This window comes from Pithys albifrons, chromosome 5, assembly GCF_047495875.1.
Source record: "Pithys albifrons albifrons isolate INPA30051 chromosome 5, PitAlb_v1, whole genome shotgun sequence".
Classification (NCBI taxonomy): domain Eukaryota; kingdom Metazoa; phylum Chordata; class Aves; order Passeriformes; family Thamnophilidae; genus Pithys; species Pithys albifrons.
Window position 1 is genome coordinate 52,889,851 of NC_092462.1, and position 14,181 is coordinate 52,904,031.

General features: G+C 38.4%; 1 protein-coding gene across 2 annotated transcripts in view; it reads right to left on the reverse strand.

The window, feature by feature from the left end:
* Nucleotides 1-14,181, reverse strand: part of NWD2 (NACHT and WD repeat domain containing 2) — a 53,234-nt gene that overhangs the window by 10,836 nt on the left and 28,217 nt on the right. The window lies entirely within an intron of this gene.

Genomic DNA, 14,181 nt, shown 5'->3' on the forward strand with positions numbered 1-14,181 from the left:
CTTCATAGATGATAGTGTTAAAGAAAATTACTGCAATCTTTTGACAATTTTTTTCGAATTTGTCATCAAGAGATCAATTCTGCATTAAATACTTTGTCCACAGAAGTCAGTAAGAATCCTTACTTAATTTAAAATGGGATTTTAAAAAAATTCTTTCCTCATTTTAAATGTATTCAGTAAAGGTCTTGAGTTAATAAGGAGGAGTACTTAATGCAGAGAGGAACCAACAGTATCAGCATCTTCATTTGAATCAGACAGGTCACTTAGAAAAGTAATGCTAATGTAAATCCAGTAGTACCCTAAAAATGTAAATTACCTTATTTGTAAATAATAATATCTAAACATTCAATGTTTTTTAAACCACTCATCATAATGAGAAGCTGTTTTAAACTCTTTCAACTGAAGACCACCCTGAAAGTCAATAGCTGATGATGATGAAGCCTGCTTCCCTGATTATAAAAGCACAAAGAGGCAGACCATTTTTCTGAATCCATTGTGTTGGGGGAAGGTGCTTCAGTGGCTCACCATGCCAGATGCTGCAGCCTCAGAGTACAAACATCAGAACAGTGCACGAACTCTTCCTAACCTCTTTCAGGGAAAACCACCTCAGTTAGCTCAGAGCACATTTCCCACTGAGTAAACTAAGCTGGGAGACTTTTGCCTGGAGCAGATTAGGAAGAACTCTTATGAACTACTCTAGTGGCTTTGATGACAAGAAATTGGCATCCTTCAGCAGAGGAGCAATGACAAAGAGCTGGTGGGCAGGAACAAGTCAATGTCTGTCCACTGCTTAGAAGGAATGTAGGAATTGTGACAGTTCATAAGCCAGGTTTCAGTTTGTAACAAGTCACAGCACTCGAGTCCTTCAAGAAGTTTCTCCAATAGAGAGGGCATTAGGGGAAAGTTGGGTTTGCCTGACTGCCCATTCAGATCCCACAGTAGATTCATTCAGGGTGCACGTGAAGGAGTCAGGAGAATGGAGCAAATCTGTTCAGTAACTAGAATTAACATTCTCTGCTGGGTTAAAAGCTGGCTGGCTGGCTGGGCCCAGAGAGTGCTGGTGAATGGGGCTGCATCCAGCTGGCAGTCAGTCACCAGTGGTGTTCCCCAGGGATCAGTGTTGGGCCCAGTTTTGTTCAACATCTTTATCAATGATTTAATGAGGGGATTGAGTCCATCATCAGCAAATTTGCAGATGACACCAAGTTGGAAGGGAGTGTCAACCTGCTGGAAGGCAGGAGGGGTCTGCAGAGGGATCTGGACAGTCCGGATATATGGGCTGATTCCAATGGGATGAAGTTCAACAAGGCCAAGTGCCGGGTCCTGCACTTTGGCCACAACAACCCCCTGCAGCGCTACAGGCTGGGCACAGAGTGGCTGGAGAGCAGCCAGGAGGAAAGGGACCTGGGAGTTTGGATTGACAGGAATATGAACATGAGCCAGCAGTGTGCCCAGGTGGCCAAGAAGGTCAATGGCATCCTGGCCTGTATCAGGACTAGTGTGGCCAGCAGGACCAGGGCAGTGATCCTTCTCCTGTACTCTGTGTTGGTGAGGCCACACCTCAAGTACTATGTCCAGTCCTGGGCCCCTCAGTTCAGGAAAGATATTGAGGTGCTGGAGTGGATCCAGAGAAGAGCAACAAGGTTGGTGAAGAGACTTGAGCACAAGTCTATGAGGAGAGGCTGAAGGAGCTGGGGTTGTTTAGCCTGGAGAAGAGGAGGCTCAGAGGAGACCTTATCACTCTCCACAACCACCTGAAAGGATGTTGTAGCCAGGTGGGAGTTGGTCTCTTCTCTCAGGCAACCTGCAGCAGAACAAGGGGGCACAGGCTTAAGCTCTGCCAGGGGAGGTTTAGGTTGGATATCAGAAAGAAGTTCTTTACAGAGAGAGTGGTCAGGCATTGGAATGGCCTGCCCAGAGAGGTGGTGGACTCACCATCCCTGGAGGCTTTTAAGATGAGACTGGATGTGGCACTGAGTGCCATGATCTAGTAATCATAGTGGGGTTGGACCAAGGGTTGGACTTGATGATCTCAGAGATCTTTTCCAACCCAGCTGATTCTGTGAATTATAATTTTAATGAAATGAAATTATCCAGTATTTTTATAATCTGAATTTATTTTTTTCTATGTGATCATTTTAACTAGTAGCTCCCCTCATAGAGAAAGCTATGTTGCTTCACATAATGAGGTAGCTGGGGAGAATTTTGAAGCTTTACTGTTCTGATCTATTCATAGAGCTCTATAATTTTGGAATTCTGAAAGCTGCAGAGGTTAAACAAAATGTAATATTATTTTCCTTCTTCATTCAAGTGAGGTTAATAACTCATATTATGCTAAATTGGAAAGCCTTTTCACATTCAGGTTGATGTAGAAATCTCCTGAGTTTCTCTCAGAGGAGCTTTTACCTTGTACAGAGATTATTACTTTGAATTCATTAGGCCACGCTTTTTCTGAATTTAAGTCCAGTGGATTCAACATACAGTTGCCCGAGCAAAGATGAATACCTGGGCCCTTCATCAACAATATAAAAATGTCTAACATTAATATGTCTGATTTTAATGCACAGCATTTAATCAACTAAATTTGTTTTGGAATTATTCTGTGTACTTTTCTGCTTCTCCGGTACAGTTTGTGCTGTTCTCTCCCCACTGTACTATAGGTAAATAACAACCGGTAGTAAATTAGAATTAAAAGACAGATTTTTTCCTGCCTCTCATCTGTCACTGCAAAAGACATTATGTAAATAATCTCACATTAGGGATCATTCTCCTGACTACTTGAGCAAAACACAATAAAAAGGAACTTTGACATGATCCAGCAAATCCTAAATACTTGCTGAGCAGGTCTATCATTTAGAGCAGGGCAATCCCAGCCACTGCACTGCAACTGCATTCCTCTTAAAGCCCTAAGAGAAGTTAGCTGAGGTTCTGGTATTAGTACCTGACTCTATGTAGCCATTTGAAGAATATTCTGGTAGCAAATTTTATGTAGTAGAACAGTCTTCATGGAGTCACTCCTATGCTTTCTGACAACTTCAGACTAGCCTCAATCTACAGCCCAGTTTTACAGACCCTGAGGTATTGAAACACAACTCCTTTTCATTTTTTGGAGAGGACCAAAGTAATTGACACTATTTTTCTAAAGGACTGCAATATCACACGCCAGGCTGGAAGCAGGAGGCATGCTGAGTAAGTGCAGCTGTTGTCTACAGAGAAACTGATCCTTGAATGCTGGGTTATGCCAAATAAACACATGCAGTTCCTGGGGAACAGTTCTTCACCTGAACACACCTTCCTCTGGATGCATTGCATGTTTTCCAGTAGCACTGGCACTAGTGAATAAATAAAAAACTAAAAAGTAGAAACAGACTATATGTACTTGTGGTAATTTTAATAGACGCATGCCTTAGGATGGGTGTATTTGCATGCACAGGCTGTGAAAACTACATCTTTCCATGTTAGACACAGAGGTGAGGCTTGGAAGTAACTCCTTTCCTCTGCTCTTTTGGTGTCATTATGGTTAAATTTATATATGTCTGCATAAGTGTAGTCTATCAGGGTAGCACAAAACCACTCAAATCTTAGAGGCCTAAATGAGAAGCTCTGAATTGCACTTTCCCTTCAAGGGCTTCAGTGTCTGAGCTGCATCTGTGCCAGAGGCTTGCTGCAGCCTCTGGAAATATCTGCCCTATCTCCATTTACCTAAAGATTCAAATAAATGCAGATTTCTTCTTAGAAAAATAAATTTTAAAAAAAGCAACAGGACTGAAAGAAAATAAAATTTCTCACAATCTTCATGTTCCTTCATACTAAGTCTGCGAATAAGAATTACCATTATTTCACACCTTTATGAAAAATATTATAATACTATACAGTAAGAACCTAAAACTTCAATATGCGATTATAAAATTGCAGCATTCTGATGATTATTATAGGAAATTATTTTTAAAGGGAACAGTAATGTTTATGCTCTGTTCAGTTCAACAGCCAGTTTTATATGCAGACTCGTGAATCAAAATCTCCCACCTGATGAGTCATTTTCCTTTAATAGTAAAACACAAATTAAAGATTCATTAGATTGAAGGTGATTGAACTGTATAAAGCTACCAGGCCGACAAACATGTATAAAACCCTCAGTAACCATATGTGTCTAACAAAACTTCAAAGAGTTAACATAGAACAACCTAAGCACTGGCCTTGTTAGCTTTCATAGAATCACAGAATCATAAAATGGCTTGGGTTGCAGGGAACCTTAAAGTTCATCTACTTCCAAGCCCCCTGCCATAGGCTGGGGACACCTTCCACTAGAGCAGGTTGCTCAGAGCTCCATCCAGTGAGGCCTCGAACACTACCAGGGATGTTTTGTTAAATCTGAGGCTGAAGTCACTATTTAACAAAGGTTAAAAAACTACTGTTTAGATCAAGATGGGAAATATTTTTCACTCTATTATTCTTGGTGTGGAAAGATATTAAAATTATAGGCACAGTCACAATAATGATCAAAAGTAGGAAACAAAGAAGACTTGAATTTGATTTTGAGATATAAGGGACTCAGTGTATTTCATGTAATTGGTGCAGACATCATAACTAAAATGTTCATGAACCCTAATACCATACCTTATATTAAAATGAAAATTTAATGGAATATAAGTTGAAATTTTAAATATGCTCAATTCCAACTAAGATATTTAGTGTAATTTTATAACAAACAAGCTGTCAAATAACAGCAAGTATTAACAAACCAAGACACTGGAGAAGTCAGATTTGTAATGTTACGTGAAGTAATTTCTGATACTTTTCAACTTAATTGAACAACTTTTTTGCTATTCTGCCAACACAGGAAAGATCTGATCCAATAATCTTTTGCTGGGTTTCATGGAATCAGTCCTACCTCTTGGTCTTTGTGAAGTTCCACATGTGACACTGAAGTGCATACATATGTCCTCTCTGCCTCTTCTCACATCAGTCCTGGATTGCCAGCTTTTGAAGAATAAGCATTCAAGAAACCATCTTTGAAGGAATTAAATCTAACCACAATTAATTTTTTAACTTAGTATAGTTCTGTGTGTCCAGATCTAAGCACTCCTTAAATAATTTGGTTTTGCAAGATACATGTTTTTGCAAGATCCATGAAGGACTTGGAAACATTATTGTCCCCGTGCGCCACAGGGATTAAGTGCAGGGAATAAAGCCTGTGTGCAGGGATTCAGAGATGGGACAGGTTTGCAATGGTTAGTTATAACCAGGTAGTGGAAGCTGTTCCTAATTCTCAGCCCTGTCCTTACAGAAACTGCTCACTACTGAAGGAGGAAAGCCTTGCCCCCTTGTGATGAGGTCCTTAATGACTTGTATTTCAGCCTGCTAAATTAATGTAAGATTAAACTAAGATCACTTATTCAAATAGAACAGTTCTATTAGGAGAAAGAGTATCTCATATTATTGAAGATGTGTTGAATGGTTAACACTCAGGCCTGAAAATTGTAGGGATTTAAGTGTTTTTAAAATATCATGGGGTATTAAGTTCATTTGTTCTCCAGGATTGGGAAATGCTGGTCTTACTGATGTCCCAGAGGTGTCCTTCAACTATCCCCAAGAAAACTGTAGACTGCAGTCTGTTATCATGTCATGCCTCACCAGAAGGCACAAAAGTCTGGTGAGGGGCAGGATGTAGCTGTCAGGCCATCATCTATCACAAAGCAGTAATAAGGGAGCACAACCATGAAGCAAAAGGCCTGTTTCAGAATCTCTCCTGAACTGGAAGAAGGACACGTCTGTGGTCACCAGGTATAAACCATAAGGCTTCTGGATATGAATGATGGGGAAGCAATTGCACAAGAAAGGTCCTGCTAGAGCAGCTCCTTTCTGTACAAGAAATTGCATAGCATTATATAAGTAACTGAATGTTAATTGGAGCAGAAACATGAACCTTATCTTTCCACAGTTTGCATGAGTGCCCTAAACATGGGCTACAAGAGTGAGTCCCTCTGGATCCCTCTTTCTTTTGTGGTCACTTGCTCTTCATTGCCTTCTGTGAATCCTGGGGTTAGAGGCACCCCTGCTGCCTCAGCCTGTGCTTCTAGGCTTCATTACTTTTGTGTAAAGTCTTTCTTATGAAATAAAAACTTTTTTTTCTACTTTAAAGCCATACGTTTCAGTCAAACAGCCATTTTACTCAGAGAAATGTGTTTTTTTCTCCACTGCTTTCTGCGATGTTCATATATGTGTTTTGGCTGATAAAAAGTATGTTACTCTGTAGAGGATCAGACTTCTCAGACAAAACAGACACATCAAGAAAAAACACAAGTACGTGCTTGACATGTCTATCTAAAACAAGGGTAAAAACACCTGAAGTGTCATCTAAATATTTTTTCTAAAAAGCATACTTACTATAATCAGATGCCAATACCCATCAAGTTCTTTCAACTGCTACATACGTATGTATGAATTGAAGACAGAATCAGGTCAGCATAACTACAAGAAATGCTCCATTGTTTTCAAATCTTACTTTTTACATGCATAGTGGCTATATTCTGTGTCTTATTTTTCATATTGAATTTAGAGGGGGTAAGAGAATGCATTTGCTTGTGCGAACCTGTCTATGCAGCACATGAAAGTCAAGGAAGGCACTCAGAGATGTAACATGTAGGTGTGTTACCTTGTCTGCAGAAATGTAGGCTTAAAGGACAAAACCAAATATACAGGTAAACCACATCTTGAAAATCTGAAACAAATGGTCAGGATCCCAGTTTTTAAGGTTCTAAATTTAATACAACCATAGGTCTTTTTGGTTTCTTGCCAGTATATTGTAACTCCATTCTAACAGTATCCTATAGAAATTATGTATGTGATATAAGATGTGCAGGTGCAGCCAGAGATACATTGTTGAAAAAAAAAAGAAAATCAAAGTAACAGGATTAGCTGGAACTCTGTTTCTCAGAAATATGATCTGACTTGAAACCAAGAATTTACTACCAAAACCAAATAGAAAAGCATGCCCTATAATATTACTTTTTATAACTTAAGAGAACAATAGCGCAATGGCTAAACATCACTGAATCATCTGAATTAAACACAAAACCCTGTATTTACTACACTAACGACTTTAGTAAGAAAAACCCCAAATATGTGAATTAATTGAAAATCTCAATGGAATATATGTTAACTGCTTGTTAGGACAAACTTCAAGCCATTAAGTTGACCTGTACTGAAAACTGAAACCAAGACGAAAAAGGCTGTAATAACATGCTTAATCTAAACCAAGTTTTAGGAAGCTGGAGTTCCAGAGAGCCCAGGAGATGTCCTGAAAATAGTTGCCTTTATTCTTTTTTTTGTCCTTCTAGCTGCAATGCAGTACAGTGTAAGGACCTCAAGATGCAAGCACAGAGAGAATATTACTGAAATAAATAAATAAATTTGACTGGTTTTCTTGCCTATCAAAGGAAAAAAATTATATTGCATTGGCATTGTCTCCCAAAAATACTCCCATTAGAATAAAAACATATGAAAAAAAAAGGACAAAAATGTTATAATATATGATTTCTGGGATGTAAAGGTCAAAGTGCTTTTAGAATAGAATTTTTCTTCTCCTGACAACAGTTGTAAGGCAATGCAGCTTAGGAGACAGAATGTCTGCTGCAGATCTCTTAAATCTTCTTACCACTTTTACTACAACTCAGTATGGAAACTTGTACCTTCCTGATGCTTTTGCCACTGCCTCAGACTGTCTATCTAGAAAATGAGACTAATGATAGTTTGAAAAATAAACATTTTAAGTATTTCTATTTTGAAAGATCTTGTATATTCACATATCAGTAGAGATGAAACAGTTACTTTACATTGTTTGTCCTGTTTAGTTTTCAAGGGAAAAATCATACCATAGAAAAGTATCAAGCAGTTTTGTTTGCTTTTTGTCAATACCTCAATCCTTTGGTTGAAGCCTATGAGTAAAATGATTTAATTTTAGAACTTCAGCTGACTGTACAAAACATAAGAAATACAGTTTTTGAGATTATTGAAGTGAAAAGGAAGCTGAATAGGAAGCTGACGGCATAAGAAAGACATTTCTGTACTGAGAAATACATTGTTATTCCAACTGCCCAGATATACATTTATGTTCCTTGGCTTGAGAAATATTGTAGTGTGTTGTTTCAGAGTCATGCCCTAATTTCTCTCACTTTTTTTTTTTTTTTCACAGAGGCACTGCAGAAGTACCCCAGGGATGCTATATAAGTTTCAGAAACTTAAGATGGGTCCTTGTTTCAGTTCCATGAAAACCAAAAAGGGCTGTTGAACTACCTGGTGAGAAAACTGACTGGAATTGGGACTGGAAGGACAAGGTGCAGCCTTGTGTTGTGAGTACTGTTCTTGACATAAGGTGTAAGAAGAAAATGATGGTGGAGTTACTTGACGCTTGTCTTTCAGAAAATTAGAGAGAGCAGCCAAATCCAGCTGTAAATTTACCAATTTCTTCAACTCTGAACTTCACCCACAGTGCAGTATTTTTAAATCTCAAAGCTTTTCCCTAGTGGTAGGGAGATACGAAATAATGATTAGTAATGTTTCAGGACAGAGTGGGTAGGAGCTAACAGTCTACCTTAGAGAGTGAAAATGCTTCCTCTAGAAGAAATTCATGGCCTACTTCCCCAATAAATTTTGCTTCATTAGAACTCCTTTTTCGTGACTAAGAAAACGTGGTCTTCCTCCACATTCTTCCTGTCTTCTACATGATCATGAAGCACCGGTTTGGTTAATTTTGTTGCCTCTTCATTACTTATCATTGCTGGCTCTTTGATCAGCCTGAGCATAGATGCAGGTGAGAAAATCAGTCAAAAAGAATACAATTAGGAAAGAGGTCTGTAAATAAAAGTAGTGTAGAGGAAGGACTGGCTCTGCCTAGAGATTTGAGCTTCTCACTCTGTCTGATTCTCCTCCAGACAAATGCATTATTCTCACTTTGTTCTGTTTTTGAAATTGTGTGAGATTTCCTGACAGACATACATTTTGCCTTTCACATAAATCTCAGGACCTTGCAGGTAATTCCTACTGCAGTCCAGATTTCTGTCAGCTCTCTGACAGGTCCTGTAACACTTTACAACAGCAGAACTGGGCAGAAAAACAAACCACAAGGGTTATGTTTAATAAAAGACTGTAGCTCACAGCTCAGACTGAAGCCAATAACCTTGTCTGTGGAAATCAGTACCCTGCCTGCAGCAAGTGGGAAACATACCTTTTCTTGGAAACAGCAAGTAGATCAATATTGTCTTTTAGAGGAGGGCATGGTGTTGTAACCTCCCTTGCTTTGTAAAATAATCACAACACTCATCCAAGCCAGAAAGAACTGTGAAAGGGGCTTGAAATCCTGTGTTGCATCTCATAGGTGAAGTGTAGCTAACAGAGAAAAGCTTCTTCTACAATTGCTGTTTAATGTGCCTTACAGAGCATCCAGGGACATAGGTATCATGGAGCCAGAAAGGAAGAAGATAATCTGAGTCTATCAGTATTGTCAGCTGGGAGGACAGGGCATTGGCTTCTGGACACCAAACCACAGAGTTCAAAGCTAACACTCCTCTGCATTCTTACTGCCCTCTTTGGTATGCTTCATATGCAAGGGGCCATATTTTTATTTTCTGGGAAATAAGATCTCACTAGTGTTTATAAGAAACGCTGCTTAGTTTCTACATTTCCATTTTGGGATGGTGTTTAAGTGATAAATGATGAGGCAAAGAGCTTAGATTAAGTTGAGCATGGCAAAAAGGGCTGAATCAGACACTTTAAGGGATTGACAGAGATGCATTTTAGTCTGTAGTAACTGTCAAAGTTGCAATAGCTGGGGAGAGGTTTTTAGGACTGCAAAACCTATCTAAATCCCACTGTAAGCACATATGCACACTCTCCATTGAAAGTAGACCTATATATTTATGCTTTTTTGCAACATAATTAAGCTATGTTTCTCAGTAACATGTGTAGCCACTATCAGAGGGAGAGGCATTGATGGTGTAACAGAATTTTTAACACTCCTCCTGACTTTAGGAGTACTGAAGCTAGTTGTAACATGCCATGACATTTCACTGCAATTTTTTTTTCTATTTTTTAGCTCCTTCTTGTGAGAGCTAAACAGATTCGTTGAGTCTACAAATGAAAACTGATTGTGTAATTAAATGTCAAGAAAATGATTTCACAACTTACACAGAATAATGCAGTCACTGGGAGCCTGATGACCCATGACTGTGTAGTGTGCACCTAAACCCACCGTTAACAAATGTGTTTTATGAAGGCCCAAAGGCAAATTTTTAGTATAACTGACATTAGTTCTAGCAGATTATAACACAATAAGAATTTAGACTTTATCACAGCATGCAAATCAACATAACATCAATGCTGCTTTGCAAGTACATGTGGGATGGCTTATTTTGACTGGTTCCTTGATTTTGATAATTTTTATTTATGATTTTTGTATCCTTATGTGCTAATTGTAACAAAACATTGTTTTTTCTAAGCTACCTGGCATTAGCTTTAGGGCTTGTTATTTGGGTCAGTTGCTGACTGGTACTCTCTGAACAGCTACCTTATCAATCTAGTTTTTCAAAGATGAAGAGAAATTATTAGAAAATTCCTTGCACAGGAAGAGTATAATTTTCCTTCCCTAACAATGCTAGCAGCATGACGGCCCAGTAAACTTAAAAGTGATGTAGAAGTATTGGTCCCTTTTTAATGTTCTTAAATGATTTGCATGCATTCCCTACTTTGCACATACTTGGAGGGAAAAGAACCCTTTTAACTGTTTATTAAATTATGTGTTTGGAGGAGGATAAGAAGGACAGTAGCATAGTTGCAGGATGAAAAGAACTATTTCTTATGAAAAGAAGCTAATAATCTAAACTGCAATAACAATTAAGGAGAGTGTGAAAATGCGGAAGGGATCTTCAAAGCAGCTGAACTGAAAGAAAAAGACTAAGGCAATCACTGTGATAATAGAGATTAAAGCTTTCCTTGTCTCCATAAACCAAACACATCAGGCACTTGACAAAGATTACACCTTATCAAAACCAGCATTACTTAAAGTGTTCAGTGTCAGCAATCTTTACAGTCAATCGACATCACCAAACTTGGGTCTGTTATTGAAGAACCAAAGGATCTCTGAAGTGGATCTTTGTATTTGAGAAAAGGGAATGTATATACTAGGTGCAAGAAACAGTATTAATGTCTCTCTTTGAATTTACCAACTGCCTGCTAAATATTGTAAAGTATGCTGTTTCTTTACAGAGAAGTAGCATTGCGAGGTTTAGAATGCCCTTCATCCCCCTCATTTCTGTAGAAGAGCTGATGTTTTTCTGATCTAGTTTCATTTGTAGGGCAAATCATCACATCTAGCTGATTACAGCTCTACCTCAGAAGATGGTTTGGTAAAGCTCTTGAGGGTCAAAAGACTAAATCTCATAAATGTCATGCAGCCTATTTCTTCCTCTACACATAACACAGAGTGATGGAAATAAGACCACATGTTAGTCTTGGTCTCACTAATATGGTCATTCATATTAAATGTAATACTTAACCTTTCTGGAATGCAGCACCAAAAATATATATTTCTCTCAAGAAAAAGTACAGTGACTTAGCAGAAAATATGTGCAGTTTTCTGACTGAAAATGCAAGCTATTTTAAGACTACATAAAAAACCATGCAGTTTCTGTGTTCCACGCAAAAGACATCTGATCAATCTTGTACCTATTTTCAATGGGTCATGTTTAAAAAATGAGAAAGAATTTTAGATTTAGAGAATCAGAGATGATTCACAGGAAAATACATTCCCACCCCTAAAGAAGAGGAAACTACTTACAATAGCTTAATCATTTAATATCCCCCCATGCTTGATTTCACTTTCTGTGTATATCCGTTCAGAAACAAACTACATGGAAAGGGATTGACACCCTTTAGCTCTTAGTCTGTAGGCTGTGAAAGAAGACCAAAGCTTGCTGAAGGGAAAGTTGCATACCTTGTCTTTAAAATTTATCACTTATTTGTTTTGAAGGGTTTCAGAAACCAGGCAAAGCTCTACTTTGACATTCAGAGAAAAGTATTTCCTCTTGGCCAAGTCCATACAAAACAGAATTAATATCTGCAGACATATACTTTACTCCAGATCAATGCCAACAAGTCCTGTGGAGCCATTCCTGATATGCTGTATGACTCCATACCCACTTATGTTAAAGGAAGTCCTTATTTGGAGGGGTTTTTAATCAAATATGGAGCGAGAAGAAAATTCATAGTTGATACTGCATTCTTAAATGTACCTTACTGGAAGAGGTGGACTGTTGTGCCATGTCTGGCTCCAAGTATTTCTCCCCATTCACTTAAAAACTGAGGAAGACTAAATACTGAATTGCCAAAACACAGGTAACTTCTGTTGACTTCCCAAAAGCACTGGGTGCTTAGCATTCCCCTAATCTGGATATTTTAGTATAGATATATTTGACTGACTTTAGCCTCCCTAACTTAAAAGTGTGTGGGAATTTTCCCAGGAGAGCAAAAGCAAAATATAATTCAGGCACTCCAGAACCTATATGTATTTAGTTTTCACATTGGGAATAAACCTTAAAGTAATATCAGAACTGAGATGGGAGTTGACAAGATTCAGCAGAGCTGGAGTAATATAATTTGGAATTTTCTCTGAGCTGGAATGCACTCAAAATTAATTATCAACCATTTGTACTAGGCAGAGAGAGTGCAGTAGTGTACTTCATGGAATCATCAAAGCATGCATTATACTGTAGGAACAAAAAGATACAGACAGTAAAAAACATTTCACTTCTCAATTTACCATACTTCCTCTTCAACTTCAGGGTGATTTGAGGACATGCTAAATATTGTAAATTGCTAATATTCTTTTAAAATTCTATTTGAACTCCAGATTTATAATGCTAGGTCTTTAGCTCTGTGAAAGTGGAGTTTTATGCTTCCCTAGGGACTGTTCAGGAAGCGACATGTGTTGCTCCTGAATTCAGGCCTGTCCATCTCTATCTTCTGCCTGGACTGAGGGTGGGAAAAAGAGCTGTTACGCATCCCCAGCTGCTCTGTGGAAAGCAGAGCTGCAGAAATACACTGTGGGATATCTCAGCAGCCCAGTGAAAACACAAGGGATGATGCAGAAGCTCAAGTTCTTTAGATATGGAAGTTCTCAAGGACATAGGGAGACCCATTTCAAAATATTTGGTGTTTCTAACTGGTCATCTTCAAAGGGTCAGCCCTGGTCTCCATGAGAAAACAAGGAAGATACCTGGTTATGGATACCATTACCAGGTCCACTAATGCTGAAATTAACACGCTGACAATAATTTGAGAGGAATAATGTCAATTACAATGGCTGTATATAGAAAATGTTTTTACTATTCTTTGGACCAGATGATTTGAATGATGGGTGGAGAGAATCTTTTAAGCTTTGTAAAATGCCAAACATTTAATTGAGAAAATCTTTACAGGTAACAGACTAACATTTCGTTTCCATGTCTCTTTTTCATTTTACAATCCTCCAGGACATAATCATACAAGGACAGCAGTGCAGGCAGAGATTGTGCGGTGCCACACAGATGGAATAGAGCACCCACGTGTTATAACTTGCAGGGTGTGTTTGAAGAGAAGTGCAGAGAAGCCTGACAGTTTTCTCACCTGTACTAAGGCATAAACAACAGCAGGTCAGTACTACAGTATTAGTTAGGGAATATCAGTAAAAGGGAAGTAAGCTTATTCTGCAAATAATTACTATAGGCTAATGACACCCTAAACTCCTCAAGGCCTTAATTGGTATCAAGGACTGTATTTGAGTTCCTACGGAAAAACAGTTAGGTAGAATATATCCCAGGTATTACTGGAGGTATAATATCTTCCTATTAACTGTAAAAGGTGTTGAGACTAAATGTGTAATACATGAATCCTGTTCATGATCAGTGCTAGTTGTGGGATAATAAAATAACCTTTATTGTCACTCTAACATCCTGTCTGTGTTTTCATCTCTTACAAATTTACTAGGAAACTTAACCCAAGAAAATGTAAAGGTTCCAGTGATGCACTGAATGGATTTTTAGTTTGATATCATTGTGCAATGCAGAGTTTAAGTAGTTCACAATTTAATAAATACACTGCATTTCCATCTCCTCATGTTGATTCCAGAAAAAACTAGTATGATTTCTG